Raw genomic sequence first — 12502 nt, 5'->3', positions numbered from 1 at the left:
ATACCCTACTTGAGTTCAGGCTAGGGAGGGCTCCAAGGATGAGGACCAAGACTGAATCTTGATTTCATATTCTATAAGAAACCATTGCAGACAGCTGAGCAGGATTAATGGCTTTAGGGTTGCTTCTGTTGCAGGAGCAATGCTATGGCTTTCTGGACTAGTTGGAGTTTTCTAGGCATTACATCACGGTGCACAGCACTTACTGTAGACTGCTCGAATTTAGTTGTCCTCTACCAAATATTGCACATGGGAGAGGGCTGACTTCCTAACCATAGACATGATTGCTTTGCTCATGGATGTGGACAATGTTGCATTCATCTAAAACGTTTCTAAATTACAAAATGATCTGTGATCAGTTCGGGGGAAGGAGAGAAAACAGGGGTGGCTGTTAGTAGGCATTCTTCAGAATTTTTTTGCCTACCTCTAAGCATATCAGTCTTCATCTTAATTAAACGTTGGACAAGTGTTTTTGTTGAATATATTGGCCTCATCTAAGCACTCATCTAATTTTGAAGGGTAGCTGTATGGAGATGGGGTAGACAGTGCAAAGTTCACCTTACAGGTTGGTAACTGAGCAAAGCTGCCAACGCCATTTAACGTCTGTGTGCAGCAATAAGGTGAAAAGGACTAGCAAGCCAATTCAACATTTATACACAGTGAAGGCGTCGTGTGAAGAGTGTGTACTTTCCTACGGGCAATTATTAGTGTGTCATTTCAGTAAGGACATGCAACAGTTTTAGCCTTTGCTTTGGGATGTATCACTGCTGTTGAGGGATTAAGCTTAACCATAAGCTTAATGATTTTGGTTATGCTTCTCTTCCAGATGTGTGCTTGCAAGGCACGTTGAGGATATGAAATATTGTTAGTAAATGTAGCTAAGCCTGTAGGTATCTAACCGGTAATGTCTTACTTACCCAAGTTCAGTGCTTACTCTTAAGACTCTGAACAGAGTGAAAACAAAGGTATGAAGACAAGTGGTGTTTGGGCAGCCCTGAGCTGTGATGTCAGTCCTTAGAAAATCACAGCACGTGCCTTCTTTCATCTGCTGTGACAAATTCCTACCCTACGTAAGACTTCTTCCCTGCTTACAGGGGATGGAAAAAACCACCTGAGAATACTGGTGGTTTAGACCCCTTCAAGTGAATGAAGGAAAAAAGTCTTAGGGGTTGTTACACATACATGCATGGGGTTTTCATTTTTAAAATTGACCTTAGGAAATGGGTTGGACTTGCTCAGAGGTGGTCAGGTTGCAAACATCAGTATATACCTGTATGGAGCACACAGTTGTACCACAGACTGCCAAGACCATCATCATTCCTTCTTCTTTTTCTCCTCTTTCCCCTCCACCTCACCTGCTTCTCTTGGCTTCTTCTTTTGAGACTGAAATGAGATCTTAAACGCACTGAGGTCTTGCCCTGGACTTAGCCTTTACCTACGCTGTCTTTTCTGTGTGTATGGACCCAGTTTTAAAAACTTGACTCAACTTGACGCAGTCTTCCCTTTGTTGCAGCTATTTTTGCATAATTTTATTTGCTTTCATTCCCCCCCTCCCCTTTCTTCTTTTATGTACGTATGTTTTCTGTGAGTTCGTTCAGAATCTTAGTTTCCTTGAACAGTCTTAAAAAACCCCAAGTTTAAGTAGTTAAACATAATTTATATTGGGATGTTATGTTCCCATTACTGTTCTTTTATGATACTCTGAAAGAGTTTGTCAGCAGCACTTCTAAACCTACGTACGTGGTCTAAAACAGTATATATATACAGTCACTAATTGAGAAAAGCTTTTATGAGATAGAGACTCAGAACAACCAGTTCCTTGTCAAGGGTAAGGCTGCAGCTAAAACCAGCTCTATAGTGTGTATCTTCCAACAGATGTAGTCTTGGGAACGTTTCAGATCATTTTCAAGAGCAGACCTTAGTAGGTATGTGAATAATGACAGCAGGAGGTATACGTTTTAGTGTGTTCACCATTTCCATTTTTTAAGATTTTATTTTTAAACACTTGTGGTATTTATAGATTTTTCCACATTTGCTCTGCCTCCATATGAGTAACTTCACAGTTTCAGCAGAACGTTTTTCTCCAAACATATTAGAACAACAACGGGTAATTTTTGGTAATGTTCCTCCCTTGTTCTTGTGAGAGCTCCTAGTCATTCAGATGCAGGCCACTACACTGGACATGCTTCCAGACCTGTATAACCCTTCTTAGTGCAGCTGCCCTGGGTCGACACCCCATCTTCATCCGTCAGACAGAGTCATGGCTAATAGAGCTGCCGTAGCTAACAGAACTCCTTGTAAGCTATGGATGGTGTCAGTGTAGGAAAGCAACGCTGTTTGGACCAGCAAAAAGCTGTAGTGTTGGGAGGAGATAAATTTCATGCCTCTAGACTGAAAAAGCAGAAATACAATTTCTGGATGATAATAAAAATGTGGAATATTTCCTCTTTCTTTCCACCCTTAGGATTTGCGTTTATACAACACCCACGTTCAATGTTCGAGCAGGAAGTGAAGACTCTGTACAACAGCATTCTTTCAGGCAAAAACTGTTCAGTAAACTTAAAAATCCAGGTGTTAAAAAACCTCCAGACCTACCTGCAGGAGGAGGATACACGTATGCAGCAGGCAGACAGAGACTGTAAGTGTTGAGTCCTTCTGTGCTAATGTGGACCTAACTTTCTTGCATACAATTACTGTACATGTGAACTGAGTCACTTCAGACTGTTATCAGATCAGTAATGTTGTACCCAAGGTGTCTTAAAATAATTTGCAAATATTCATTATGTGCATGGGTATATACAACAGGTATATTACTTAACTTTCAAATTGTGTAAATCCTGGAAGGAATCCTGAATGCATGATTGCTGTTATGATGGTAGTAATACTTTTTATCAAAACCTCTTCTAAGGTTAATTTGCAGGGAGAAAATAATAAATACAATATAAGCTGTGTTATGTTACAATGTAAATTTTCAAAAGTAAAAACTTTTTTTAAGGAACAAGTAATTAAAGTCCAGTCTCTTTAGGTTTTTTATGTATACTTACCATCAGACTGTTCTGCGTTTCATGGGATCATAAACCCATTTTAAGACAGATGAAATGTGTATGTATTGTAAAGCTTAAAGATCAGCACGCATCAGGTACTGGCAAAGTAAATGATTATACTGTGTTGGCCATGCTGTTGCTTTTGTCCTTTTTACAGGGGAAAAAGTATCAAATCAGGAAGACCTGAAAGAAATGGGTGATACTTACACAGCGATGAGTGGTTCCATCGCACAGTTGTATCTCAAAGATGTCCTTGAGGCTTTCCTTCATACCCAGTCCAGTGTACGCCACTTTGCTCTAAATGTCATTACGCTGATGTTAAACCAGGGTGTCATCTATCCTGTTCAGGTATGGTAGGCTTTTATGATGGGAGTTTTTGTTATTCAGGTTTTCAGAGGTGTTCACTCTTGCTACATAAATTTCCATTTTTTCTTTCCCAGTTGTTACAGTAATTTCTTAGTGTAGCAAGGGGCCTTTATAAAAAGTGTATTTTGAAACGTGTTTTATGTTTTTTAGACAGTGAGATTCCAAATGCTGTATTTTCTGGTTTTGGATCAAGATGTAAAAGGCCAGTCAGTGCCTAAAGAGCATGTTCAAATGTGCATTGGAGCATATTTCTGTTATGAATTTCAGGTGTATTCCAAGTTGTTGTCTTCATTTGATTCTTTATCCTGGAAGATGTGTCAGCTTGCCTCCACCTCAGTTCCCATGTCCTCCAAACGCTGTGGAATTCCACAGTTGATGTTAGAACTTCAGTCATCATCTCCGCTATTATTTGGTTACATAATGTTTTGTAACTTTTTTTATACTGCAGCCATTGTGCATGTTCAGTCATAAGTGTGGATTTTATTTTTTTTTTTAAATGGCATTTTTTGTACTGTAAATTGGCTTTAGAGCTTGAGAGAAAGGGAAATATTACCTGAAACCTCACACAGCTTCTGTCATTTATAATGCTGGTCTCTCATGTATTTTATACTATTTGCTTGCAGTAGTCAAGTAGTAAGCTGCATAGAGCTTCGTATTCTAGTTTCTGCAGTAGTCACAATACAAGTAGTAGAACAACAAAGACTGAGAAAGAGGAGGTACAATGACTTTGAATAATAATTTTGTTTGTTTTCCAAGTGTGTGCCATACTTAATTGCTGTGGGTACAGACCCAGAGCCCTCTGTGCAAAATAAAGTTATCCAGCAGCTGGTGGAAATAGACAAAAAATATGCTGGGTTAATTCACGTAAGTAATTCTAATTTTACGTTTTACAAAATCCTGTAATGTTCTCTAGTGGTTTAACACCTCAATATGCCTCAGCTCTAGGAAAAGAATGTAAAGTAACAGTTAAACAAGAAATATAAGCAGTTGTAAAGATGATCTCGACTCTTTCCCTGTTTGGAAATATCTGTTCTTAGAAATAAAAAGGCTATAATAATTCGAAGTGTCTCTTCTCGTCCAAAATTTCCTTTAATTTATAATTCACAGTAATATTTTCCTCAGTGCATAGTACTTAAGAGCATATATTTGATAAGAGGTAAGGGCAGCTGTTTCATGAAGTTTAGCAATGATTTAGCAATTGATGGATGGACTGCTTGGTGGATGAGGCATTAATTGGATACTTGCATCCAGAGGGTAGTGGTCAACGGCTCAATATCCAGATGGAGATCAGTGACCAGTGGTGTCCCTCAGGGGTCGTATTGGGACCGGTACTCTTCATCAATGACATAGGCAGTGGGATTGAGTGCACCCTCAGCAAGTTTGCAGATGACACCAAGCTGAGTGGTGCGGTTGACACACCTGAGGGATGGGACAAGCTCAAGGAATGGGCCCATGTGAACCTCATAAGGTTCAACAAGGCCCAGTGCAGGGTCCTGCACCTGGGTCAGGGCAACCCCTGGTATCCGTACAGGCTGGGGGATGAAGGGCTTGAGAGCAGCCCTGCCCAGCAGATGGGGGTACTGATGGATGAAAAGATGGACATGAGCAAGCAATATGCACACACAGCCCAGAAGTCCAACCATATCCTGGGCTGCATCCAGAACAGCATGCCCAACAGGTCGAGGGAGGGGATTCTTCCCCTCCACTCTGCTCTGGTGAGACCCCACCTGGAGTCCTGCATCCAGCTCTGGAGCTCTCAGCGCAGCAAAGACACGGACCTGTTGGAGCGGGTCCAGAGGAGTGCCACCAAAATGGTCAGAGGAATAGAACAACCTCTCCTGTGAAGAAAGGCTGAGAGAGTTGGCGTTGTTGAGCCTGGAGAAGAAAAGGCTCCAGGGAGACCTTATTGTACTTAAGCTTTCTAGTACTTAAAGGGGACTTATAAGACAGATGGGGACAGACTTTTTAGCTGGGCCTGTTGCGATAGGACAAGGGTTGGTGGTTTTAAACTAAAAAAAAATTTTCGACTAGATCTAAGGAAGAAATTTTTCACAATGAGGGTGGTGAAACACTGGCATAGGTTGCCCCAAGAGGTGGTAGATGCCCCATCCTTGTAAATATTCAGCGTCGGGTTGGATGGGGCTCTGGGCAACCTGATCTAGTTGAAGCTGTCCCTGCTGATTGCAGGGGGGTTGGACTAGATGACCTTTAAAGGTCCCTTCCAACCCAAACTATTCTATGAGTCTGTTCTATGATTCTGTGATTTTCCTGTGCCAATGGACTAAGGAAGAGAACACCATGTAAATGTAGAAGTGTATATGTATTAGAAGGTTAAGGCTTTAAAGGCCTTATAAATTGTAATCTAAGCAGAAGGAGCATAGGAAGATGTATAGATCTGAGGGATGCTGCAGAAAGGAGAATCTGAGGACCAAGTGAGGAGTTGCGGAGTTGTGGCATAGTGCCAGAAATTCTGCTTAAAATCTGAACTTCAGTTGCAGCACCCTCTCCTTATTTCAGAAGGCCCCAGTCTAGGTTCAGTGTGTGTATGACATTGTGGGACTTGCCATATCTGCTTGTATTCCACTGCAATTGGAGCATTGCCCTGTTGATGGCATCCGTACAGATACCTAATCCAGTGAGTGAAGGCCAGCAGATGACACTTATGATGTAGGCAGCTGGGATTTAAGACAACGTGTAGATGAAGAGACAACTTTGCTGAAGAGCAGCGGAGGTAGTATGAGGGGAATTGGGTATGCAGCCTAACTAGAGATTCTGTGTGTTCTGAAAGTAGAGCAGGAGCCTCGACGTAAGTAAAATCACCTGGAAAACACAGGATCTATGCAACACACACTCATTTTCTGTTTGTTAGTCCTGTTGTACTAATATGGACTCAGCTGCTGATCTCACTACAAGTGACATCAGGCATAACCATTTGGTGAAATATTCTGTACACGTATGTTATATTTCAGTAGTCTTGAAGACTGTTGAAACTCAAATACTTGGCTGTAGTGGCTGAACAGATTAGCTGCATGTTTCTAGCAGAATTTAGAGTGAACGCAGTTCACAAGGCTTTCTGAGCTCTGCCACAAGTTCTCTTTTAATCTGTTTGCCAGCTCAAAAGGTAGTATTGCCTCAGTGCAGCTTTTAAACTTCACATGAGCATCCACTTAAAAAGAGTAAGTTTTACTGCTCTGAAAGCAATGGTTTCAATAAAGGTAAATTTCCATTTCAGATGAAAGCAGTGGCTGGTATGAAGATGTCTTACCAGGTACAACAGGCAATTAATACTTGCCCCAGAGATCCTGTAAGAGGGTTTAGACATGATGAATCATCCAGTGCATTGTGTTCACACCTATACTCCATGATCCGAGGGAACCGTCAACACAGACGAGCGTTTCTAATTTCTTTACTCAACCTCTTTGATGATACTGCAGTAAGCATCCCATTTCCTTCACTTAAAAAGAAATTAAAATTAAATTCTCCTTTTACAGTCTATTTTTATGACATAATCATTGATAACTCCATTTCCCTAGTGTACTTTCTTTTGCTTTGTAATATAAGGTATTTACCTATATAAGATTACCTATATAATAGACTGCGCTTGTTATATTTGCATCGTTCCGTAACTTTCTGTACCCAGTTTGCCTGATCAGAAATAACATACCTTCAGGTATGACTACATTTTGCATATATGTGTCTCTCTGTCTCTCTCCCTCTATCTTGTTTAGAGTGGGCTGGGCACGGTACATAGAGTAAAGTTTGTGATCATGTTTTTGCTCTAGGCTGCTAGCAACACTGGGTAAGTGTATAGATCTAAGATAGTTGCGTGTGTGTTAATACATATTCTTTTTTTTTAACTTCCAGAAAACAGAGGTGAATATGCTCTTGTACATAGCAGACAATCTAGCCTGTTTTCCTTACCAAACGCAGGAAGAGCCACTATTTATAATGCATCATATAGACATCACACTGTCAGTGTCTGGTAGCAACCTACTACAGTCATTTAAAGAGGTATGAGCATTTACATTTTAGTATGTTTACTATGGTGGCAACATCAGCTCCTCTGTAACTTGGTCAATTTTTCAGTGAAGACAGTACCCTCATTATGATATGGGCCAGCAGCATTACTTTGTAACCAGGGGTGAAAACCAAGGAACCCTTTCTGCTCTGGCTTGCACCTGCTAGGCACTAGTTAAAACTTTCCTCACATTGCTGGTTTCAGTTATGAAAAAAGAATGATGAATTTTGAGATCTTACTATCACATCTATATCTGATCTGGCTGGATAATAATTAATTGCATGCACCTGGAAGAACATGAACCCTGAATCATCATGAAATATTAGCTTATTGTGGTTGTTTGTGTAATTTTTGTAATAAAGTCCGTCTGGCTGTTCATTTTGTTGTCAAGGAGCTGATGGCAGTTGCATGTGTGTTGCCTGAGAGACTTTAAATCCCTTGCTTCTTGCAAGGAAAAGGTGCACAGATGTCTTAAGGTATTATAGAAGTACCTGAATCATGGTATCTGTTGTTGTGGCAGTACACAACCCTGTAAGAAAAAGGCCTCTGCTTCTTAAAGTCTTCATTGCCTGGACAACTTTAGCAGTAGAAGGTGCAAACTGTCAGACAGCAAACCCGTTTCTCACATGTCCAACCTGACTAGTAAGTACAAGTCAGAGTTGATGCCTGGAAAGAACAGTGCTTTGAGTTCTTACCCTACCAAAGTCGATTTTTAATCTGCTAGAAAGAGACAATACATTCTTCAGATTGGGGACCAGCATGTAGCACCCAGCACAGAAAGCATGAGGTCCTGCTTAGGACATCTACTGCCACTGCTAACAGACTTGAGTAACATGCCAGCGGAGTACTTGTTGCTTCAGTTCCTTCTGTACCCACCTTGCAAAAAATGTGGGCTTTGGATCAATTTTTCAGCAGCTTTTTGCCTTAAATAATTCTAATTTTGAATATCACTGCGTTATAAATCAGTAACATTGTTCAGGGAATTCATGCCAATTTAAGCTGGTAACGATTTTGGAAAGATATCTTAGAAATGTACGTGGTGCTACGTACATTTAGAAATGCTACGTGATGCTAGTCTAATTTTGGAATGTGTGTTAACTTCTCTGTCTTGCAGTCTATGGTGAAAGACAAAAAAAAGGAAAGAAAACCATCATCAGATGAGGAGACTAAGAGTGACAGTAAAAGTGGTAGTGAGAGCGAAAGTGAGGAGGAGGCTTCTAAGCCTCGGAGGTTACGGAAACAAGTAGACTCTGATTCAGATTCCGATGAAGAAAATGACATAAATGCTGTGATGAAATGTTTACCAGAAAATTCAGCTCCTTTAATTGAATTTGCCAATGTCTCCCAAGGCATATTATTACTTCTGATGCTGAAGCAGCATTTAAAGAACCTCTGTGGATTCTCTGATAGGTAAGGGTATTGAGATTATAGGCCATCTTGTTATCTAGCGAGTGCTCTGTAAGGGTTACGTTTGGAAGTTTTTTTTAAAAGGTGATTGTAACATTGTTTAAGCAATAGATTTGTGTAAGAGAACAAACATAAATGTTGTACATTGAACGTAATGAAACTTTGGCTTAGAAAAAGCAATGACTTCCATTTCTTACCAGGTTGTCTCTTGTATATGGATTGCTTAAAATATAACTTCTTATACTGAATATTTTTAAAGCTCTTCCTTGCCATTACTTTGGACTTTCCTTGAAAGCTCTTCCCTTTGTTTTCTTTAAACAGTAAAATTCAGAAATACTCTCCATCTGAATCTGCGAAGGTTTATGATAAAGCGATAAACAGGAAGACAGGCGTGCATTTCCATCCAAAACAAACTCTGGATTTTCTGCGGAGTGATATGGCTAATTCCAGGATCACTGAAGGAGTGAAAAGGAGTATAGTAAAACAGTACTTGGATGTAAGTCAAGTTGCTTTGCAGCAGACCCAAAATCCTTTCAAACTAGGTAGCACAGTATAAACTTGAAAGCAGATGCTGACGTACTGGATGAGCATTTCAGAATGTAAAGTTCCTGTAATCTTATGCAATATACTGATAACTCACCACTTCCTTTCGGGATGTTTAGCAGGACTATCTTTCAAAGACTTCTAATAAGTTTAAACACAATGAAAATTAGCTTCAACTAAAGGATATTCATGGTTATCGAGTACTTTCTAATTTCTGCTCTCCATCTTGTATACCTCGCCCATATAACTTTTTCACTTTATCCCTGACTGTTTCCACCAGAGGAACAGGGACTAGATCTAGTGTAGTTACTGCCTGCCCCTTACTGCCCCTTCCCTCTCTCCCCCAATATCGATTAGAGGAAACTTGCAATTTTCGAACCACAGGTAAAAAGCTTTTACATATCTACTAAAAAAAGAGAGGAAAGGAACAAGTTTGTAGAACAAAACATAAGCTGTTCAAGTCTGCGGTTGTCTGCCATTTGTTTTACCCTGTTTCTTTACCTTGCCACTTGTTTTTTATTTAATGTAATGTCATATAAATGTCTATTTTTAAAGTTACAATGTGTACCAATCTGTTTTTTTCATAGTTGAAGCTCCTTATGGAACATTTGGATCCTGATGAAGAGGAAGACGATGGAGAGGTGTCAGCTAGCACAAATGCTCGGAACAAAGCAATTACCTCACTGCTTGGAAGAGGCAGCCCTAAAAACAATGCAGCTGAGACAGAGGGCAATGAAAGTGATGGGGGGGATAGAGGAGGAGGCACTTCAGGGGTGACGCGGAGGAGGAGTCAACGTATTTTGCAGCGTATTATGTAAAATTATTTTTATGTGCTTATAAGTGTCAGTCTGTTAAACTAAATGTACACCAGGTAATGTAATTCACATGTGTAGATAGAGATTCCCTACTTACCCATTTATATGACTGCTGTAGAAAGTTTAACAGAAAAGACAATAAAAAACAAGCTAGAGATTAATCCCGTAGAAAAAAGTTACTCATTTTCCTCTGGAATGTAGTGTGTGTTAATCTTTCTATTGTTTCCAAGTCCTTATGGAGCTTGTTGTGGGTAAGACAGTTCTGGTTCCCCCAACTGCATTGTGTCGAGTTCAAAGCCTTGTCAATAAGCCCTGGTAGTTTGCGAGCAAAGACCCTCTTCCCCCTTTTGGTCTCTGAGAAAAGTTAATCCCATCTGATGCCAGCAAGCCAGGTGCCATGTAGGCCATCCCACTCTTAAAAAACCCGAAACTGTAGCAGTCACACCTGTCATGAAGCCATGTATTAAAAGATTGGGCCTGTGTGTTTCCTCCTATGCCACTGCCAGCAACTGGAAGGAGAGAGGAAAAAATAACCCGTGCACCAGATTCCTAATCAACCTTCCCAAGGCCCTGAAATCTCTTTTGATCTCTTTTTAGATATAGAGAGATATCTAAAGATATAAAGACATGAGTACAAAAAAGATATAAAGATATAAAAGATATAAAAGATATGAAGATATAAAGACATGAGTACAAATTAAGTGTATGTGCTTTTACAAGGATATGTTAACCCCTTGGCGCTGGCAGTCGCGGTGCATCTCATTGCCGGCAATGGAATGTGTGCCGGGAAATCCCAACTCCCGGTGTCAAGGGATTAAAAGCAATAAAAGCAATAATGTCACCAAAATTGTTCTGTTACACTTGGTCTCTTTTCCCCCCAATGCTTTATTCTTTGAGGAGGTCAAAATGAAATTCAGACTCTACGGAGTTGGCAGCACAGATGAATGAAAGTGTTGATGTCATGGGTGTCATCGCTATTTGCTGTCCAAAGTACAAAGACCGACCACAAATTGCAAGAGTAGTACAGAAAACCAGCAATGGCTTCAGTGTTCAGTGGATGGCAGGCTCCTACAGTGGCTCCTGGACTGAGGCCAAGCGCCGTGATGGCCGCAAACTGGTGCCTTGGGTAGACACTATTAAAGAGTCAGACATTATTTACAAAAAAATTGCTCTAACGAGTGCTAATAAGCTGACTAATAAAGTTGTGCAGACTTTACGATCGCTGTATGCCGCCAAGGATGGAACTAATGAATTTGTACATGCAGCCAAATTTACAGGAATTGAAATAACAGAAAAACTTGAAATATCAACTTTCTGGCAAAAAAAAAAAAAATCAGTTAAATGAAGAGTAAGAATGGAACCTGGGACGTGGGAAAAAAGAAGGAAATGTTTGGTAAACATTTTTGTGGGAGCTTCCTTCGCTGTTGTGCAGCAGAAACTTCTCAGTTCATTTTTACTCCCACTGTATTATAGTTTAACAAAAAAATTGTTTATATCTTGAAAAAAAACCTTTCTGTTTAAAAAAATAAACAAGTGAATGTTGGAAATTAGTCTGTTAATGTTCTTAATAAAGTGTTCTTGGAGTTTAACCTAGCAGCGGATGGCTTTCTTTAGCTTAGCCCAGTTTCCAGGGAAGCATTGTTTTTCCAGGCTGTAAAATGGCAGGATCTCCTGGATACATAATTTATTCTGTTGAAGAAAAAAAAAAAAAAAAGAAAAAAAAAGAAAAAAAAACCCCCATGCAGTATCTATGACCTATCTGCAGGAGGAGTTTTTGTAAATGTAGATTTTGATGTATTAGGTCACCCTGGATCAATACAAGAAAAGGGATCCCCAGCAAATCTGGTGGAACAAATATGCAATAAATTTTTTTACTTCTCTTTGTTATTTGTCTGTTTCCATTTGAATTTCTTATTGTAAAGATCTGTTTAAATCCATTTATATTATTTTGCAGTCTTTTATGTAAAATTTACTATATCAGTGGTTTTCAAGACAAGACATAAAATATTGTTTATACAGTTTGTATAGGCTGACTTCTGAATAATTGGTATCTTTTTATTTTTATCCCTTAAAGGGTGTAAACATGAGTTAACTCCAGGGTTGTATTGTATCCTGCAATATGAAGTATTAACTATACGATTTAGCACTGTGCCAAACACATTTTCCAGAGTACATTTTGATATAAAAAGAAACTATAGTTTATTCCTTGTATGCTTCAATTTCTTTCTAATGCTGTCCAAATGGTAATTTATGGTAGTTTAACTCTGGGGAAAGCTGAATGACTACTCTGCTCGGGCTAACTGGCCGTGTAT

The 12502-nt window shown here is 39.7% G+C and overlaps 1 pseudogene across 1 annotated transcript in view; it reads left to right on the top strand.

Annotated features, from left to right (window-relative positions):
• LOC309416019 (nipped-B-like protein) overlaps positions 1-11996 on the top strand; it is a 90028-nt pseudogene extending 78032 nt beyond the window's left edge. The window contains exons 35-43 of the transcript in view: positions 2462-2635; positions 3199-3389; positions 4164-4271; positions 6640-6840; positions 7272-7418; positions 8540-8835; positions 9154-9328; positions 9963-10148; positions 11080-11996. The product of the transcript in view is annotated as a nipped-B-like protein (transcript). The remainder of the gene's footprint in view (positions 1-2461; positions 2636-3198; positions 3390-4163; positions 4272-6639; positions 6841-7271; positions 7419-8539; positions 8836-9153; positions 9329-9962; positions 10149-11079) is intronic.
• The last annotated feature ends 506 nt before the right edge of the window (positions 11997-12502 follow it).

The sequence above is a fragment of the Phaethon aethereus genome, assembly GCF_964289735.1.
Source record: "Phaethon aethereus genome assembly, chromosome: Z".
Taxonomy (NCBI): Eukaryota; Metazoa; Chordata; class Aves; order Phaethontiformes; family Phaethontidae; genus Phaethon; species Phaethon aethereus.
This window is presented reverse-complemented; position numbering and strand designations above follow the sequence as displayed.